Source organism: Chiloscyllium plagiosum, unplaced genomic scaffold (genome assembly GCF_037043375.1).
Source record: "Chiloscyllium plagiosum isolate Xiang-an unplaced genomic scaffold, Cpla_swu_hap1 HiC_scaffold_6, whole genome shotgun sequence".
Classification (NCBI taxonomy): domain Eukaryota; kingdom Metazoa; phylum Chordata; class Chondrichthyes; order Orectolobiformes; family Hemiscylliidae; genus Chiloscyllium; species Chiloscyllium plagiosum.
Window position 1 is genome coordinate 118,274,629 of NW_028270144.1, and position 17,882 is coordinate 118,292,510.

Genomic DNA, 17,882 nt, shown 5'->3' on the forward strand with positions numbered 1-17,882 from the left:
CAGTGTGGAAACAGGCCCTTTGGCCCAACAAGTCCACAGCGACCCACCGAAGAGCAACCCACCCAGACTCATTCCCATACATTTACCCCTTCACCTAACACTATGGGCAATTTAGCATGGCCAATTCACTCAACCTGCACATTTTTGACTGTGGGAGGAAACTGGAGCACCTGGAGGAAACCCACGCAGACATGGGGATAACATGCAAACTCCACACAGACAGTTGCCTGAGGCGGGAATTGAACCCAGGTCTCTGGGGCTGTGAGGCAGCAGTGCTAACCACTGTGTCACCGTGCCACCTTCTCTCTCAACAACTGTGGAGATTAAAAAATAGCAGCATTAATGCTTCAAGCCCAGTGACCCTTCTACAGAACTGACCGTGGCTGGGAAAAGGTAATATACGAGGTTGCGGGGGGAGGAGTGAGCAGATAAGTGGATTCAGGGGCCAGAGCAAGAGAAAGGAAGTTAGGCAGATGAGGGATGGTTGGTGGTAAGCCACAGAAGGTGAAAAGTTGATAATGGGGATGTGAGTAGGTGAAAATGGGTTGACTGTGCTGGAAGCAGCCTGTGTCATGATGGAGCTTGGAGTGTGGTGTGGGGTAAAGGACATGGAACATGGTATTTATACTCTAAAATGATTGAACTTGATTTTCAGTCCTGAAGGCTGCAAGCGTGATGATGATCTAGCTCTGAGCTTCACGGGAGCACTGCAGAAGGTCCAAACAGAGCTGTTAGAACAGAGAACACAATGGAATGGTGCAATGTCAGGCAACTGGAAGTTTGGGGGTCATTTTGATGGATAGAAACTAGGTGTTCTGCAATGCAGTCTCCTGGTCAAGGGTCTTACATATTTCGACTCAGTCACTCATGACCCTTCTAAACTCTAAAGGATACAAGGTAAAAACAATGACTGCAGATGCTGGAAACAAGATTCTGGATCAGTGGTGCTGGAAGAGCACAGCAATTCAGGCAGCATCCGACGAGCAGCAAAATCGACGTTTCGGGCAAAAGCCCAATTCCTGATGAAGGGCTTTTGCCCGAAACGTCGATTTTGCTGCTTGTCGGATGCTGCCTGAATTGCTGTGCTCTTCCAGCACCACTGATCCAGAATCTAAAGGATACAAGCCTAGTCTGTAGGCCCTTTTCTCAAAAGGCAATCAACTAATTCCAGATAATAGCCTAGAAACCTTCTCTGATCTGCTTTCAACACATTAACATCCTTCCATTAGTACAGTGAGCAGCACTATACACAGAATTCCAGATACACACTCACCAATGTCCTTTATAACTGAAGCAGTGGGGGATTACTTTGGGAACAGTGACCACAATTCTGTAAGTTTTAGAATACTCGTAGACAATGTTAAGAGTGGTCCTAAGGGAAGAGTACTAAACTGGGCCAAGGCCAATTATATCAAAATTAGGCAGGAGCTGGGAAATGTGGATTGGACACAGCTATTTGAAGGAAAGTCCACATTTGAGATGTGGGAAGCTTTCAAAGATAGGTTAAAGATAGTGCAGGATAGACATGTCCTGTTGAAGGCAAAGGATAGGAAAGGCAAGATTCGTGCACCGTGGATGACAGGACAAATTGTACAACTAGCCAAGAGGAAAAGGGAAGCATACATAAAGTCCAGGCAGCTAAGAACAGAATGGGCCCTGAGGAATATCGGAAGAGTAGGACCACTCTTAAACGAGGAATCAAACAGGCTAAAAGGGGTCATGAAATAGCTTTAGTGAGCCGAATTAAGGAGAATCCCAAAGCCTTTTATTCTTAAATAAGAAGCAAGTGGGTAACTAGAGAAAGCATTGGTCCACGAAGGATAATGAAGGAAGGCTGTGTGTTGAAACTGAGAGAATGGATGAGATTCTGAATGATTACTTTGCATCAGTGTTCACTGAAGAGAGGGACAAGATGAACGTTGAGATTAAAGATAGAAGTTTGATTAGTCTGGATCACGTTGACATAAGTAGGGAAGATGTGTTGGGTAGGCTAGAGGTTATTAAGGTGGACAAATCCCCAGGACTGGATGGTATCTATGTCTAGATTAGAGTGGTGCTGGAAAAGCACAGCAGGTCAGACAGCATCTGAGGAGCAGGCCTGACCTCGGATGCGGCCTGACCTGCTGTGCTTTTCCAGCACCACTCTAATCTAGACTCTGAAATCCCATCTGCCTGGATGGGATCTATCCCAGGTTGCTGAGAGATGCAAGAGAGGAAACAGCTGGGACCCTGACAGATATCTTTGTGGAATCCTTAAACACAGGTGAGGTGCCGGAGGACTGAAGGGTTGCTCATGTTGTCTCCTGTACAAGAAGGGTAGTAGGGATATTCCAGGTAACTACAGACCAGTAAGCCTGACATCAGTGGTGGGAAAGTTGCTGGAGAAGGTACTGAGGGATAGGATCTATTATATTTAGAAAAGAATGGGCTTATCAGTGATAGGCAACGTGGTTTTGTGAGGGGGAGATTGTGCCTTACCAACTTAATAGAGTTCTTTGAGGAAGTGATCAGGTTGATATATGAAGGAAAAGCTGTTGATGTCATATACATGGACTTTAGTCAGGCGTTTGATAAGGTTTCCCATGGAAAACCAAAACAGAGAGTGAGGTCATATTGTGTGCAGGGTGTTCTAGCTAGGTGGAGAAAGAACTGGTTGAGCAACAGGAGACAGCGGGTAGTAGTTGAAGGGAGTTTCTCAAAATGGAGAAAAGTGACCAGTGGTGTTCCACAGGGGTCAGTGTTGGGGCCACTGTTGTTTGTGATATACATAAATGATCAGGAAGAGGGCACTGTTGGCATGATCAGAAAGTTTGCAGATGACCCGAAGATTGGTGGAGTAACGGAAAGCATAAGGGACTGTCAAAGAATGCAGGAGAATATAGATAGACTGGAGAGTTGGATGGAGAAGTGACAGATAGAGTTCAATCCAGGCAAATGTGAGGTGATGCATTTTGGGAAGTCTAATTCTACAGCGAATTATACAGTGAGCGGAAGAGCCTTGGGAAAAGTTGATGAGCAGAGAGATCTGAAAGTGCAGGTCCATTGTACCCTGAAGGTTGCTGCACAAGTGGATAGAGTAGTCAAGAAGGCATATGGTATGCTTGCTTTCATTGGACGGGATATTGTGTGTAAGAGCTGGCAGGTCATGTTAAAATTGTACACGACTTTGTTTCAACCGCATTTAGAATACTGTGTACAATTCTGGTCACCACATTACCAAAAAGATGTGGACGCTTTGGAGAGGGTGCAGAGAAGGCTTATGAGGATGTTACCTGGTATGGAAGGTGCTAGCTATGAAGAGAGGTTGAGTAGGTTAGGTTTGTTTTCATTAGATTACTCTTTCAACGCCAGGAAACAGTTTGTTGCTGCTGCTGCAGTCTATTTCAAGCAAAGTCACTCACAGATCTCTTCAATGAGATTGCATTATTGTGGGGGGACCTGATTGAGGTTTACAAAATCATGAAGGATATAGACAGGGTTGATAGAAATAAGCTTTATCCCAGGGTGAAGGATTCAATAACAAGAGGTCACACTTTCAAGGTGAAAGGTGAAAAGTTTAAGGGGGATACATGCGGCAAGTACTTTACGCAGAGGGTGGTGGGTGTCTGGAATGCATTGCCAGCAGAGGTGGTAGAGGCAGACATGGTAGATTCATTTAAGATGCGTCTGGACAGATGCATGAGAAGGTGGGAGCAGAGGGATACAGATGCTTAAGAATCGGGTGACAGGTTTAGACAGTGGATTTGGATCGGCTCAGGCTTAGAGGGCTGAAGGGCCTGTTCCTGGGCTGTAAATTTTCTTTGTTCCCTGTTCTTCTTTGTTTTCCCTACACTTGCATTCCATTCCCCTCGTGATAAGCCATAACAATCTATGAGCTTTCCTAATTACTTACTATACCTGCATACTAACTTTCTATCCTTCATGCACTAGGGTCTCTGGATGGTGCAGCATTTCAGAGCTCTTCATCTTCTCTGATATTCCTTTGTAATCTTTTTGCAAAATGGACAGGTTTAGATTCTGATGCCTTAAGCACTTGGGACAAAGCAGAGTTTATAAATCAGTATCTTCCTCACTGTGAGAGGTGTGTTCTCCTCATTGGAATTTCCTTACTCCAATGGTGTAGGGTAAAAGAGAACAAATTACTCTCTTCCTGACTGTCTGAGTGAAATCAATCGATTGAAATAAACAAGGTGTCATGCCAATCAAAAGCACATTTGTGGGTCGATTGTTAAATTTGGTTTAGCTTTCTTTCTTTCATGCTTGCAGCAACTAATTTGCAGACTATCTTGCTATAAATGCTGTAATTAAATAATGCAATCTCCTTGAAGAGATCTGTGAATGACTTTGCTTGAAATAGACTGCAGCAGCAGCAACAAATTGTTTCCTGGCCTTGAAAGAGTAACTTTAACTTCTAAACCATATGGGTGTGTTCCATAAAAAAAAAACATGCATTCTTATTTCTAAATGTAAAGGATAATGAATATCTTGATTTAAAAAACAGCCGAAGTTTGAGTGATTTACAAGAGGCGTAACTTACATGACCATAAACAGGGCCCGGAATTGATTAAAGGCCATCTGGGTAAATGGAGGACTTATGAGTTGTGAAACCAAATCTACATTTTGCACAGTCAAAGCTATTTTGTTTCAGGCTGTGGTAACCGACTGCGGTCATTATTTAATCCCTAATTCTAGGGTTAACAACAACGTGCACTTGCCGATCATGAAATGCTGTTTGAATAACTAGAATTTCAGATAAGGTGTGGATTAGGGTAGCTGCATGGTATGGCAGGTCAGAGATTTCTGCCATTTTTAAAAATTCATTCAGAAGATGTTGGCAGGGCCAGCATTTATTGCCCATCTCTAGATATCCTTGAGTAGTGAGCTGACCAAACACTGCAGTCCACGTGCTGTATATTGACTCACAATGTGGTTCAGGAGGAAATTCCAGAGACCTTAGCACGGATTCCACGCTGCACTGTTGGTATGGTTGTAGGAAGGTCTTTTGTGAGCCAGGCTTAATCTCATTTTCAGTCGACATAAGCTTCAAGTACAAAACCGACATCACATGCCCAGTGATCCAGGGTGAGATTTGACTTGGTAGCTGAAATGAAGTTGGAGAAATATTTGGGAACTGCATTGGGATGATTCACCATCAAGAAGTTTCCCAGCAATTGGCAGGAGGGGAATGGGACTGTATTGGCTGCCAATTTACATCATCAAAAATACTGACAATGAACTGTTGTGTTAAGCTTATGTGGATTGAACAGTGGAATTGTAAAGATGAATATTCTGAAAATATGACTGGATCAGTTTTGCTATCTCGATCCCTAACTCTGCAATTTTCTCCAGACTTACAATCTTTCCAGGTATTTGTGTTCCTCTAACTCAGGCCTCCTGAACATCTCCACGTTTTACTGCACCTTAGCTGGAAATTGTGCCTTCAGCTGCCTGATTCCTAAGTTTTGAAATTTTTAAAAATCGCTCATGAGATATCGGCATCTCTCACTGAGCCAGAGTTTATTGCCTGTCCTTAGTTACCTTTGTGAAGGTGTTGGAGAGCTGGCTTCTTGAACCACTGCAAAGATAATTCCCTCCCTAGATTGTTCTCTATCACTTTTCTCTTTTAAGATGCATCTTAAAATCTAACTTGGTTGTTTATCCAATTATCTCTTTAAGTCAGTGTTATATTTTATTGCATATTTATCTATCAAGCACCATGAGGTGTTTGATTAAATTAATGATGCTATTTAAGGTACATGTGAGCACCATAAAATGCAAGTTCCCTGCTAAGTCCTCATCATCCTAATATTTGTTTTTGTTTATTCATGGGATGTAGGTGTCACAGTCTAGGCCAGCATTTATTGCCCAACTACATTGCTCTGGGTCTACAGTCACGTGCAGGCTAGACTGGGTAAGAATGCAAGTTTTCTTCCCTAAAGGGCATTAGTGAACCAGATGGGCTTTTCCCCAACAATAGGTTCACGGTCACCATTAGACTCTGATTCCATACTTATATTGAATTCAAATTCATTTGCCATGGAGGGATTTGACTCTGGGTCCCCAGAATATTATTTGGGTCTCTGGATTGACAATTCAGTCCTCGCCCATTATCTCCCCCACCCACTGTTCCTTCAGTGTTACTGGGTCAAAATCCTGGAATTCTATTCTGAACAGCACTATAGATCCACCTCCAGCACATAGACTGCAGCGGTTCAAGAAGGCAGTTCACTAACACCTTCTCAAGGGTGGCTGGGAACCAACAATAAATGTTGGAGTAGCCAGCGATGTCCATGTCCCATGAATGAATAAAAAAAATCTTAGTTGGCATATTTGCTGGGAGAGGGGTTCCAAAATGTTTATTTTGTAAAGAATTTACCCACAGAGTGTAAAGTGAGTTTAAGGGGTTAAATTCCTAATATGTTGGAGTTCAGGTTTCATCTGTGGATTTAATGGGCATTTTTCTCGTTTGGTTCCTTCTTATTTCTTGTGGAGAATTTGCTTCTGCACTGACTAGCCCCTTATCAGCAGAATTGCAACCATATGCATCAAAAGGTTAATTTCCCCTTGTTGGGAATGAAAGATATCGTTTTGCCTCGAGAAATTCTGAAGCTTTTCAAAACAAACCCGAGGCACCGAGTGACAAGAGCGATTAAAAAAAACGTTTTTGTTTCAGGATTGGCTCAAATCCAGTAAGTTATTTTCAGTGTCAGGATGCGCATGCTGAGGAGAGGCCCCTCAGATTTGCTTCTGTCAGACAGCTGCCAAATAGAACTTAACCTCCATAGCTGAGGGGTTTTACTTACCTCAACCGATAATTAATTAAGGCAATGGCGGACACATGTCTTATCCTGCAAAATATTGCAGACTGCAGAAGTGGCCATTCGACCCAGAAGGCTCATGTTTGCCCTCCTTGTGACCCTCCCACCCAAATCCTCTCCATTCAATGTGGTAGCACAGTGGCTCAGTGGTTAGCATTGCTGCTTCATAGCTCCAAGGACCCGGGTTCGATTCTACCCTCGGGTGACTGTCTGCGTGGAGTTTGCATGTTTTCGTCGTGGGTTTCCTCTCACAGTCCAAAGATATACAGGTTAGGTGGATTGGCCATGGGAAATGCAAGATTACAGGAATGGGGTGGGTCTGGATGGGATGCTCTTCAGAGAGTGAGGATAGGCCGAATGGCCTGCTTCCACACTGTAAGGATTCTAATCTAAAAAGCTGTCAATACGCTGAATGATACAACACTAAAGAGGTCTTCAGTATATTACCTTTTAGGCAAACAAATGGATTGTGTTCAGGACTTTAGATTGTGATGGAAGAGAGAGGGAAATTGCACTGGCTCTAGGACACTTCACAGAGTCACAGATTGGTTACAGAACAGGATTTTGGCTCATCCTGTCTCTATTGATTCTCCTTTGGAGCAACTTACCAAGTTCAATACTACCCCTCAACTTTCTCCCTGGCGCCCTGAATATTTTTCCATTTCTAGAATAATCTGATACCCTCTTGGAGGTTTGAATCCGTCTCACTCTCAGGCAGCCTGTTCCAGACCTTAGCCACTCACTGCATGGAAAGGTTCTTCTTCATGTCTCCGATGCCTCTTTTGCCAATTAATCTCTGCTGTCTTATTCCCAACCCTTCCACCATTTCTCCTTATTTATCTGAATTTGGGCATCCCTTAATGATTTTGGTTATCAATGTCCACATGAATGGGGTGGTCAGTAGTAGGATGGCATTGTGATTGAAACAACTGTAACTTAATTGCAAAGTGCTTATTTTGCTTATTTAGTCAAATTTTGTGTAATTTGGAAGTCCAGCCTGATAAACAAATGACAGCTCTGCCAGGAAATGTAATGCTTGAATTAGGATTTTGCTTGGCTGGCATTTCCTGTGAGCTGTATACAAAAATAGTCAGTTGGCAAGCTCTTGTAAAACTGCCCATTTAATCAATCATTCATCAATGTAAGCTAAAGTATAACTGCACAACAGAGCCAGTGCAATAGTTACAAATCACATGGAAATGATTACGCTTTTCATCACAATGATGATTGTCCTTTGACTACTGCATATGCTCAATATTGTTTATCATGTAACTCTTGCTTTCTGTATATTCAGCATCCTGCAGTTCAACCGCTGAACAGGCAACCACTGAACATGGCAGAGTCAATACAGAATTCTGATTGATGCTGTGTTTCCAGCAGGATGTGTTATGTTTGATGGGTGCTCAGAATTGAAATGGACCTACATTTCTTCAAGAATCCTCTCACTGGGAAGGCAGGATCAGTTTTTGATAGACAAGAGAGTGTAAGGGTATGGTGGGTTTGAATAGGAGAGTGAAACTTAATCTCCAATCAGAGATTGTATCACATGGTGGGGCAGACTTGGAAGTGCTGCAGGACATTCTCCAGCTCTTCATTTCTCATATTCCTATGATCAGTGAACTTGCCTTATATTTCATAAGTCCATAAGACAGAGGTCAAAATTAGGCCATTCGACCCATTAAGTCTGCTCTGCCATTCGATCATGGCTGATATGCTCCTCACTCCCATTTCCCTACATTCTCCCCATAACCCTTCAACCCATTACCAATTAAATATCTGTCTAACTCCTCCTTAAATTTACTCACTGTTATAGCATTCACTGCACTTTAGGGTAGCGAATTCTACAGATTCACAACTTTTTAGGAGAAGAATTTCTCCTCAACTCTGTTTTGAACTTACTACACTTTATCCTAAGACTACCACCTCTCATCCTAGAATCCCCCACAAGAGGAAGCATCCACTCTGTGACTATTTCATCCATACCTTTTATCATCTTGAATACCTCAATTTGATCTCCCCTCATTCTTATAAGTTCCAGAGAGTATAGGCCTAGACTGTTCAATCTCTCTTCATACGACAAACCCCCTCATCTCTGAGATCAAAATAGTGAACCTCCTCTGAACTGCCTCCAATGCCATTACATCTTTCCTCAAATAAGGGGACCAAAACTGTGCACAATAGCAGGTATAGGAGCAACGCTCAAGGAGGTAGATGGGCATGGTCCTGACATGGTTCATAAAAAAATTTGCATAATGTTTGAAATTGAGTTTGGGTGATGAGGTTCAAACAAAGGATTGATTAGGAAATCATTAGAGATTTGAGATAAAGCATTAAAAAAATGCTTCAAATAATTTATAAGTACTGACAATGTTATTCACAACGCTGGTAATGCAGGTGATAATGGTGTGTCAGTGTTTATCTTACAAAACTCCTGTGAAGAACCTTTCAGTAGTCTGGCTGTGTTGAAGGTGCTGTGTTGGTGTTATGCTTGGTTGCTAGGCAGAGGGGATGAGAAGTATTTCCTGCAGCAAAGTAGGAAAACAGTTGCACTTGACATACTGTTTGCTGACAACTTACATTTCGACAGTGCCTTTTAACATGAAGAATGTTCCAAGGCATGCTGCATATATAAGTGGGGACTCACTAAATGAGACTAGGAAGGAGAAATTTCTTCACCCAGAGCCTCTGGTGAGATCTACCACAGAAGGGGGTTGAAGCCAAAACATTAAATGTTTTCAAGAAGGAGTTAGAGTTAGTTCTTAGTATAAAGGATGTAGGGAGAAAGTGGGAACAGAATCTAAGTTAGATGATCAGCCATGATTCTATTGAATGGCAGAGTGGATCCGAAGGACTGAATGGTCTATTCCAGCTCCTAAGGTCAATGCTTCTATGAAATATCCATGCTATAGTAGATTTAGCCTCATGTTTAGAATCTGTCTTTCTTGTTTGATTCGAACAGCTGCCAAGGCAGACCTAAATGGAAAGTTGAGACCAAGGTGTGTTCATGTTGTGGAATTACAGAACGCAAAGAGAAAGGAAAATGTTAACACAATGATAGCAACCCCGACAGGCTTCACTCACTCTGTACCTCTCTAGAGTGTCAGACAAACTTTTCATGCTTAAGTCCTGGAGTTAACCCATAACCTTACATGTTTTCCTAATCAACACCGTTCAGAAATATTATTACATACCTCTGTAGTAAGTGTGAACCCAGGTTGCCTGACTCAGAGGTTTGGATACTACCATTGTGCCCCAAAAACCCTAATCCACCCTTACTGAGAACTATGAGTCATTGACACTAAATGTCTGCTTGTCACCATGCGAATACTTTTGGGTTGCAAATGGAGCTGTCATTAATATATCCCAATTAAAATCACTCTTTCATTAGCTATACACTCTTGGCCTACTTTCTTCTACTTCTCTGGACCTTACTTCATCACATTGATTTAACCAATGCAAAAACAAAGTTCTCAAAATATAAAGCATTGGATTTGATCGAACGTACATGAGATGAAGTAACATATACATTTCAGCTGTGTGAAAACTGAAACCTGGAAATAATTGCTTCCACCAACTGGACATCATGAAAACAGCTTAAAAAAAATCCCCGCAATGATTAAAGATCCGTAACGTGTGTGAAATTGGCACGGAAATGCAAGAGACTGCCAGGGTTCCATCCTTTGCCTGTAAGGGATGTCCCAATAAAGAGTGGGCTTGTTAAAAGTGCAATAGTACCATGGAATGCGAACACTGAATATTTTGGGCAGCATGATCTGTCTGAACAGTTAGCTGATATCTGTGAATGGCATTCAGTGTCTTAGAAGGGGCATAATTAGTCAGAGAAGCACCGTTTCTTAGTTATCAAACCATTTCAATCAATTAGCTGTTTGTTTTTTCAGTCAAATGTGCTGGTTTGGAGACCAACCTGCCTGACTTCCTGCAGCTAAATTCCTCACTGGCTACAAAGTCTGCAGTAGTTCCTCTTTACACTTGAGCTATGGTCTGGTTCACAATAAATTTTAAACTGCTTCTGCTAATCATCTGCTTCATTCATAAGGATTCTTTTGTAAATATTTGTTATATTTCCATGAAAATTTCTGTCTCACCATCAGATATCACATTTTGGTTATTTTTAATCACTCCCTCTCAGGGTTGCACCGGGACATTTTTTGATAAAGAACACATGCTATCTAGATTTACCAAGGCTTTACACCATGGAATCATTTGTAGGTGGGTTTCAGAACTAAAACGGGCTTCATCCAATTTCATGGGGTCACTATGAGGTTAGAAATTCCTCAATGCATTATAGCTTAAACAGTTTCATTGAGATTATATCAACCAATGAAGACGGCAAGATTTCTTCCTGTCCTTACCCCTGGGACTTTGCTGAGATTCAACTCAAATTTTTTATTTTAATGAATAGTTTTCATTATTGTCAGAATAAGACAATTGAATAGTAGGACAATGGACTAAATTTTTAAAAAGAGTGGTAGAGGCATTAGAGACTATAATATCAGCTTATAGTCCAACCAGTTTATTTGGAAGTACTAGCTTTCGGAGTGCGGCTCCTTCATCTTGTAGCTAGTGGGGCAGGATCAAAGGACACAGAATTTATAGCAAAAGATCATAGTGTCATACAACTGATGAGATTTATTGAACAAACCTAAATTGCTGTTAAATCTTTAATTTCTTAGAATGAGTTGCAAGTTTCGATTCATTAACATGTAAATTTCAGAGCTTCTTTCAAATCACGTTCACAAGATAACTTAAGGTTTTATAAAAAAAAGGTGACATCACAGCTCATTAAAAGTGTGTGGCTAGAGTCTGTCTGTATTCCAATCTTGAGTCAGACAGGTTGTGTTTCTACATAGGAATTCATAAAATATCACATGGATTGACTGCCTACAGACTGTATGCCTTTTCAACAAAATAGAATGTATCTGCAAATACAATACTGCAAATACAAATGCAGATGTCACTTTTTTCATAAAACCTTAAATTATCTCGGGAATGTGACTTGAAAGAAGTTCTGGGTATTACATATCAATGAATCAAAACATGCGACCCATTCTAAAAGATGAAAGATTTAATAGCAATTTAGGTTTGTTCAATCTTTTGCATCAGTTGAATAACACTATGATCTTTTTGATATAAATTCTGTGTTCTGTGATCCTGCCCTACCTGATGAAGGAGCAATGCTCTGAAAGCTAGTACATCCAAAGAAATCTGTTGGACTACAACCTGGCATTGTGTGATTTTTAACTTTGTACACCCCAGTCCAACACCGGCACCTCCACATCATTCTAGTGCAGTAATGAGGGAGGGCTGCACTGCCAGAGGCATTGTCTTTTGGAAGTGATGTTAAACTGGGAGCCAGCTTACTGTCTTGCAATGAATGGGAAATGTTCTGGTTGTTGTTTGGGTTCTTTGTGCTTGGGTACTATGTTATGGTTGTTATTTACATCTATTCCACACTGCTAAAAGCAGATTGTCTGATCATTATCATTAACACAGAAAAAGCTCATTCAGACCAATCTTGTCCATGCTAGTCAAAAATAACCACCTGTCTATTCTAAACCTATTTTACATCATTTGGGACATAGCTGTGTACATCTTGGCATCACAAGTGCACATCTAAGTACTTCTTAAATGTTATGAGGGATTCTGTCTCGACAAATGTTTTTAAAAAGTTATCCCATTGTCAAGCCATTCAGTTGTCTTATTCTAACAATCATGCAAACAATGCATTAAAGTAAGAAGTTTGAGTTTAATCACAGCAAGGTCTCAGGAGAAGGGGCAGGAAGTAATCTTGTCAGCTTCATCTGATCTTTCTACGTTTAATGCGGCTGTGACATTTCCGACATTCCTACACTTCAAAAAGTACACAATCCATTGCAAAGTACTTTGAAGTCATTGTAAGACTTTCTTTCTTTCAATGGTATGTTCAAGCAGTTCGACCACATTGTTGGGTAGAAGCAGAATTAAACTCCTTCCAGACCATTCCAACAAGATGCTATAATCGCCATCTAAGAAAAGGACGACTTATTGCAATAACATGAACTTTTTTATGATTTCCCATCCTTTTCTTTTAATGGTAACCTTAAGAAAGACTGGGAGTTCAGTGCAACTAAATGATGCATCATTAAAAGATAAGCAAGACTTGCATTTACATAGTGCCCTTCATGCCCTTAGGGGAAAGCACTTTACATTCAGTGAAGTGCTTCTTAAATGCTGTCAGTGTTGTAATGTAAGAAACATAGTATAAACTCTTCAGGAGCTTATGCTTGAAACATCGACTGTCCTGCTCCTCAGATGCCACTTGACTGGCTGTGCTTTGCCAGCGCCGCACTTTTTGACTCTGATCTTTAGCATCTGCAATCCTCACTTTCTCCTAAGAAGCACAGTAGCCAATTTGCACACACGAAGCATCCCCAAGAGACAGTCACATTATGACCAGATCATCTGATTTTGCAATATTGATTGGGAGATGGAGCTATTGCCATATTCCATTTCCCCTTCAACATAGTGCTGAAGTATTTTTACATTCAACACAGAAGGTAGACAGAGCTTTGACTTAATAGTTCATTCAAAACACACCACTCCCAACAATGCAGCACACCTGTCATAATATACTAGGAATGACTGCCTTCATTCTCTCCACTCCAGTACTGCTGTGGGCTTGTGAGCTGACATATTTCTGAGTCAGAGGTGAGAGTGTTATCACTGAGACCTACCATCAATGCTTTGTCCCGTGATACTGAGTCAAAGGTGCTCCTATTCAATTTATTTGAGACTTATTAAATCCACAAATTTAATAAGTCAGAGGTGAGAGTGTTATCACTGAGACCTACCATCAATGCTTTGTACTGTTATACTGAGTCATAGGTGCTCCTATTCAATTTATTTGAGACTTATTAAATCCACAACATTTGCTCTCTCCACCACTGGCACTCAGTAGCAACAGTGTGTACCATCTACTAGGTGCACTGCAGAAATTCATCAAAGCTTCTTAGACAGCATCTTCTAAACTGTGACTACAACCATCTAGAAGGACAAGGGTAGCAGATTCACTGGGATTTCATCATCTGCAAGTTCCCACTCATAGTCCTGGCTTGGAAGTAGGGTTCGGGTTAGCGTTTGGGATCAGTATCTTTGGTGTCAATGGCATTATGGATGTACCTACATTGAATAGACCATAGTAGTTCAAGAAGTTAGCTCCACACTACCTTCTCAAGGGCAATTGGGGATGAGCAAGAGATGCTGGACAGACAGCAACGCCCACATCCCATGAATGTTTTTTTTACAAATGACGGCTATTCAGCCCATCATGTTGCCATATTGTATTTGTGACATAAATCAATTTTTAAGAAATGGATGGAAATAAGGTTTCAGCCTCATTAATCAATGTGAGAGAATGAGGTTATAGAGTCATGGGTTCATGTTACAAATATTTTGCTAGTTACAATCTGGAGTACATTTTCTGAAATGAAGGAGGAAGAAGCTTCAACAGCAACCTTCTAAAATGAAAATATAATATTTGAAAAACACAACTTTGTCAGACTGCAGAGAAAGAACAGCAGTGTGGGACTGATAGGACAGTTCTTTTAAAGAATCAGCATACTCATAATGAGCTAAAACAGGGAGATGGTGCTGCAGTGATATTGTCACTGGAGTGTTAATCCAGATTTGGGTTGGCTAGTTTAGCTGGATGGCTGGTTTCTAATGCCAACAGTAGGCATCAATTCCCCACTAGCTGAGATTGCCATGAAGGAGTCTCCTTTTCAGCCTCTCCCCTCGCCTGAGGTGTGGTGACCCTCAGGTTAAACCACCACTAAGTTGTGTCTCTCCAACGAGAGAGCACTCTATGGTGACTTTATCTTAAATAATCCAGAACCTCAGGTTAATTGTCACAAAACCTGGTCCTTTCTTCTAAAGGCTGTTCTTTTTTTCAAGGATACTGTGTCCTTGGTTTTTTTCAGAGGGGGCACAAGAGAGTCTGGGCTCAGAATTGGCTAGGTTGGGACAGAGATGAAAAGGGTATTGGGAGGACTTTTCATTTCTATGTAAACAGATCAGACTTTAGGCCACAGCTTTCATGTTTTAGAAGTGAGCTGTATAATGAAAGGGGAGTGGGAATTCAGTCGTAAAAGCTGAATCCTTGTTGTGAGTCAGTTCAGCAGTGGAACTGTGTGGAAACAGGCTGGTAATCTCTCTCTCCTTCTGTCCTTCTAACTTCAATCTGTAAACCTTTGTTTTATTTTTACTCTATGTTTGAGGGTTTGTTTATTGGGACCATTGTATATTTTTGGAACAGCATAAATAAGTCTACTTTGGATAGTCTGAGGTCTGTGGGTTTTCTATATTCTGTTCTTTGTGTTTCATTGTGTAATCTTGTGAATAAATGTTTGTCTGTTTTAAAACCTGGTAATCAACCTTGCTCACTTACTCTGGGTAATTTTCACTGTACACTTACCAAAACAAATTGCAAAGTTATGGTCTGGGCTGCCTGCTTAAGAATGTTTTGAGTGGTCTGGCCTAGTCCATAACATAATGTTCTGAGGACCACCATGGCAGACAATGAAGTTTGAATTCAATAAATAGATGACCATTTAAAGCTTTTAAGGATGCTGTTGATTGTCTTTCAGGGAAGGAAACTGCCATTCTTACCTGGTCTGATCTACATGTGACTCTAGACCAACAGCAATATTATTGACTCTTAACTGCCCCCTGGGCAATCATAAATGGGTATTAATACTGGACTCTCCAATAACACCCACATCTCTAGAACAAATAAAAACAGACTTCATTCCATGATATTTGAAACTATTATATTGCTTTTCTTTCATTTCATCCTATTCACTCCCAGCAGCTTTGGATGGATTGTCTCTCTAAGCCCCCTGCATGACCAGAGGCTGCACCCTTTGGCTTTTGTTGACTATTTGTATTAAGATGCACTTTCTCTTCTTTATTTTCCCATAGGATGTGGACATCATTAGCTAAACCAATGTTTGAAAGCTTGGATACACTTACAAATAGATTCAAGAGCAGCTTCTTCCCTGCTGTTATTAGACTTTTGAATGGATCTCTCAAATATTAATTCTGATCTCTCTCTCTCTCTCTGTACTTTCTCTGTGGCTGTAACACTGTATTTCTCACTCTGTTCTGCTACCCCTATGCGCCTTGTATGGTATAATCTGCCTGTAGAGCACACAAAACAAAACCTTTCACTGTATCTCAGCACATGTGACAACAATCAAAGAAACAATCAATCAGTCAAACCAGCATTTGGTTCCCAACACTAATTATCTTTGAACTGAGTGACTTGCTGCACCGCTTCTGAGGGTAGCAAAGAGACATCCACATTTCCATGTATTTGGAATCACATGTAGGCAGGCCAGACCAGATAAGGCTGGCAAATTTCCTTCCCTGAAGAGCATTTGTGACTGGTTTTCTCAAAGACGTTAGAAAGCCAGGTGGATCCTTATCACAATCGATAATGGTGTCATGGTCACTGTTATTAAGGTTGGCTTTTCAAAAAAATCAGATGTTATTAATTTAGGTTTTTAAAATTCCACCAGCTACTGTAGTATATTTGAATCTATGCCCTATCCCCAGTGCATTAGCCTGTGTCAGTGGGTAAATAGACCAATGACATTATAACAATTCAAATCATTCAGATTAAAACTGCGTATGTCACAGGAAGTTTTTTACATCCACATGGGATATAGAATCGTAGAATCCTTGTGGAAGCCAGCTATTTGGCCCATCAAGTCCACATCAATCCTCTGAAGAGCATCCCCCCGCCCTCAGACATACCTGCTATCCTATCCCTGTAACCCTGCATTTCCCATGGCTAATTCCCCTAGCGTGCACATCCATGGGCAATGTGGGAAATTTAGCATGACCAATCCATATCTTTGGACTGTGGTAGTAAACCAGAGCTGTGGTGCTGGAAAAGCACAGCTGGTCAGCCAGCATCCGAGGAACAGGAGAATCAATGAAGGGCTTAAGCTCGAAACATCACTTCTCCTGCTACTTGGTTGCTGCCTGACCTGCTGTGCTTTCCCAGCACCACACTCCCGACTCTGATCCCCAGTCCTCACTTTCTCTCAGTAAACCGGAGCTGCCAGAAACAATCCACACAGACACAGGGAGAATGTGCAAACTCCACAGACAGGCTGGAATCAAACCTAGGTCCCTGGTGCTGTGCGGTAACTACTGAGCCACCTTGCTTCCTTTTAATTCTATAAATTTGGTTGATTCTTCACCGTTCTTTGAAAGGGTAGAGGAACCGACCACGCAGACAGCAACAGCTGAAGAAAGTGACCCACCATCGTCTTTTATGTTAGGGATGGGCAATAAGTGTCTCATTTGCTGGTGGCCTCCATATACCATGAATGAATGAGAAATTGGAGCAAGAGCAGCCCATAAGCTCCATCAAGCTTTTTCCAATTTTCACTATGGCCCTATGGCTGCTCTTGAGCTTGAACACCACCTTCCCATTAAGTCCCGTATTGATTCCCTGGGGGGCCAAAGATCAATCCAAGTTACTGTAAATGTATCCAAAACTGGATCATGCACAGCCCACTAGAGTAGAGAGTTCCAAAGACTCCCCAGTCCTTTGAGTGGAGTTTATGTCTCCACACCTCAGTCTTAAATGACCAGCCTCTTATCCTGAGGCTGTGCAATTGTGAATTTAAATAAAAAGGGCATGTCAGTTTGACTCATTTAATCATGCTCTTGATCCTGAGTCTAAAGTTGTGAGAGTCCATGAAGTGCGGCACTGAAAAACGCATAGCAGGTCAGGCAGCGTCCGAGGAGCAGGAGAGTTGATGTCTTGGGAGGGACCCTTTATCAGGACTATTTGGAAACATCGATTCTGCTGCTCCTCAGATGCTCCCTGACCCGCTGTGCTTTTTCCAGCGCCACACTTTATCAACTCTGACACTTCAGCAACAGCAGTCCTCACCATCTATCTAAAGTTGTGAGCCCAAGCTCCATTCCAGCACTGAAGTACACAATGTTGGATTAAACGCTAGCACTGAAGGGATGCTGCATGGTTGG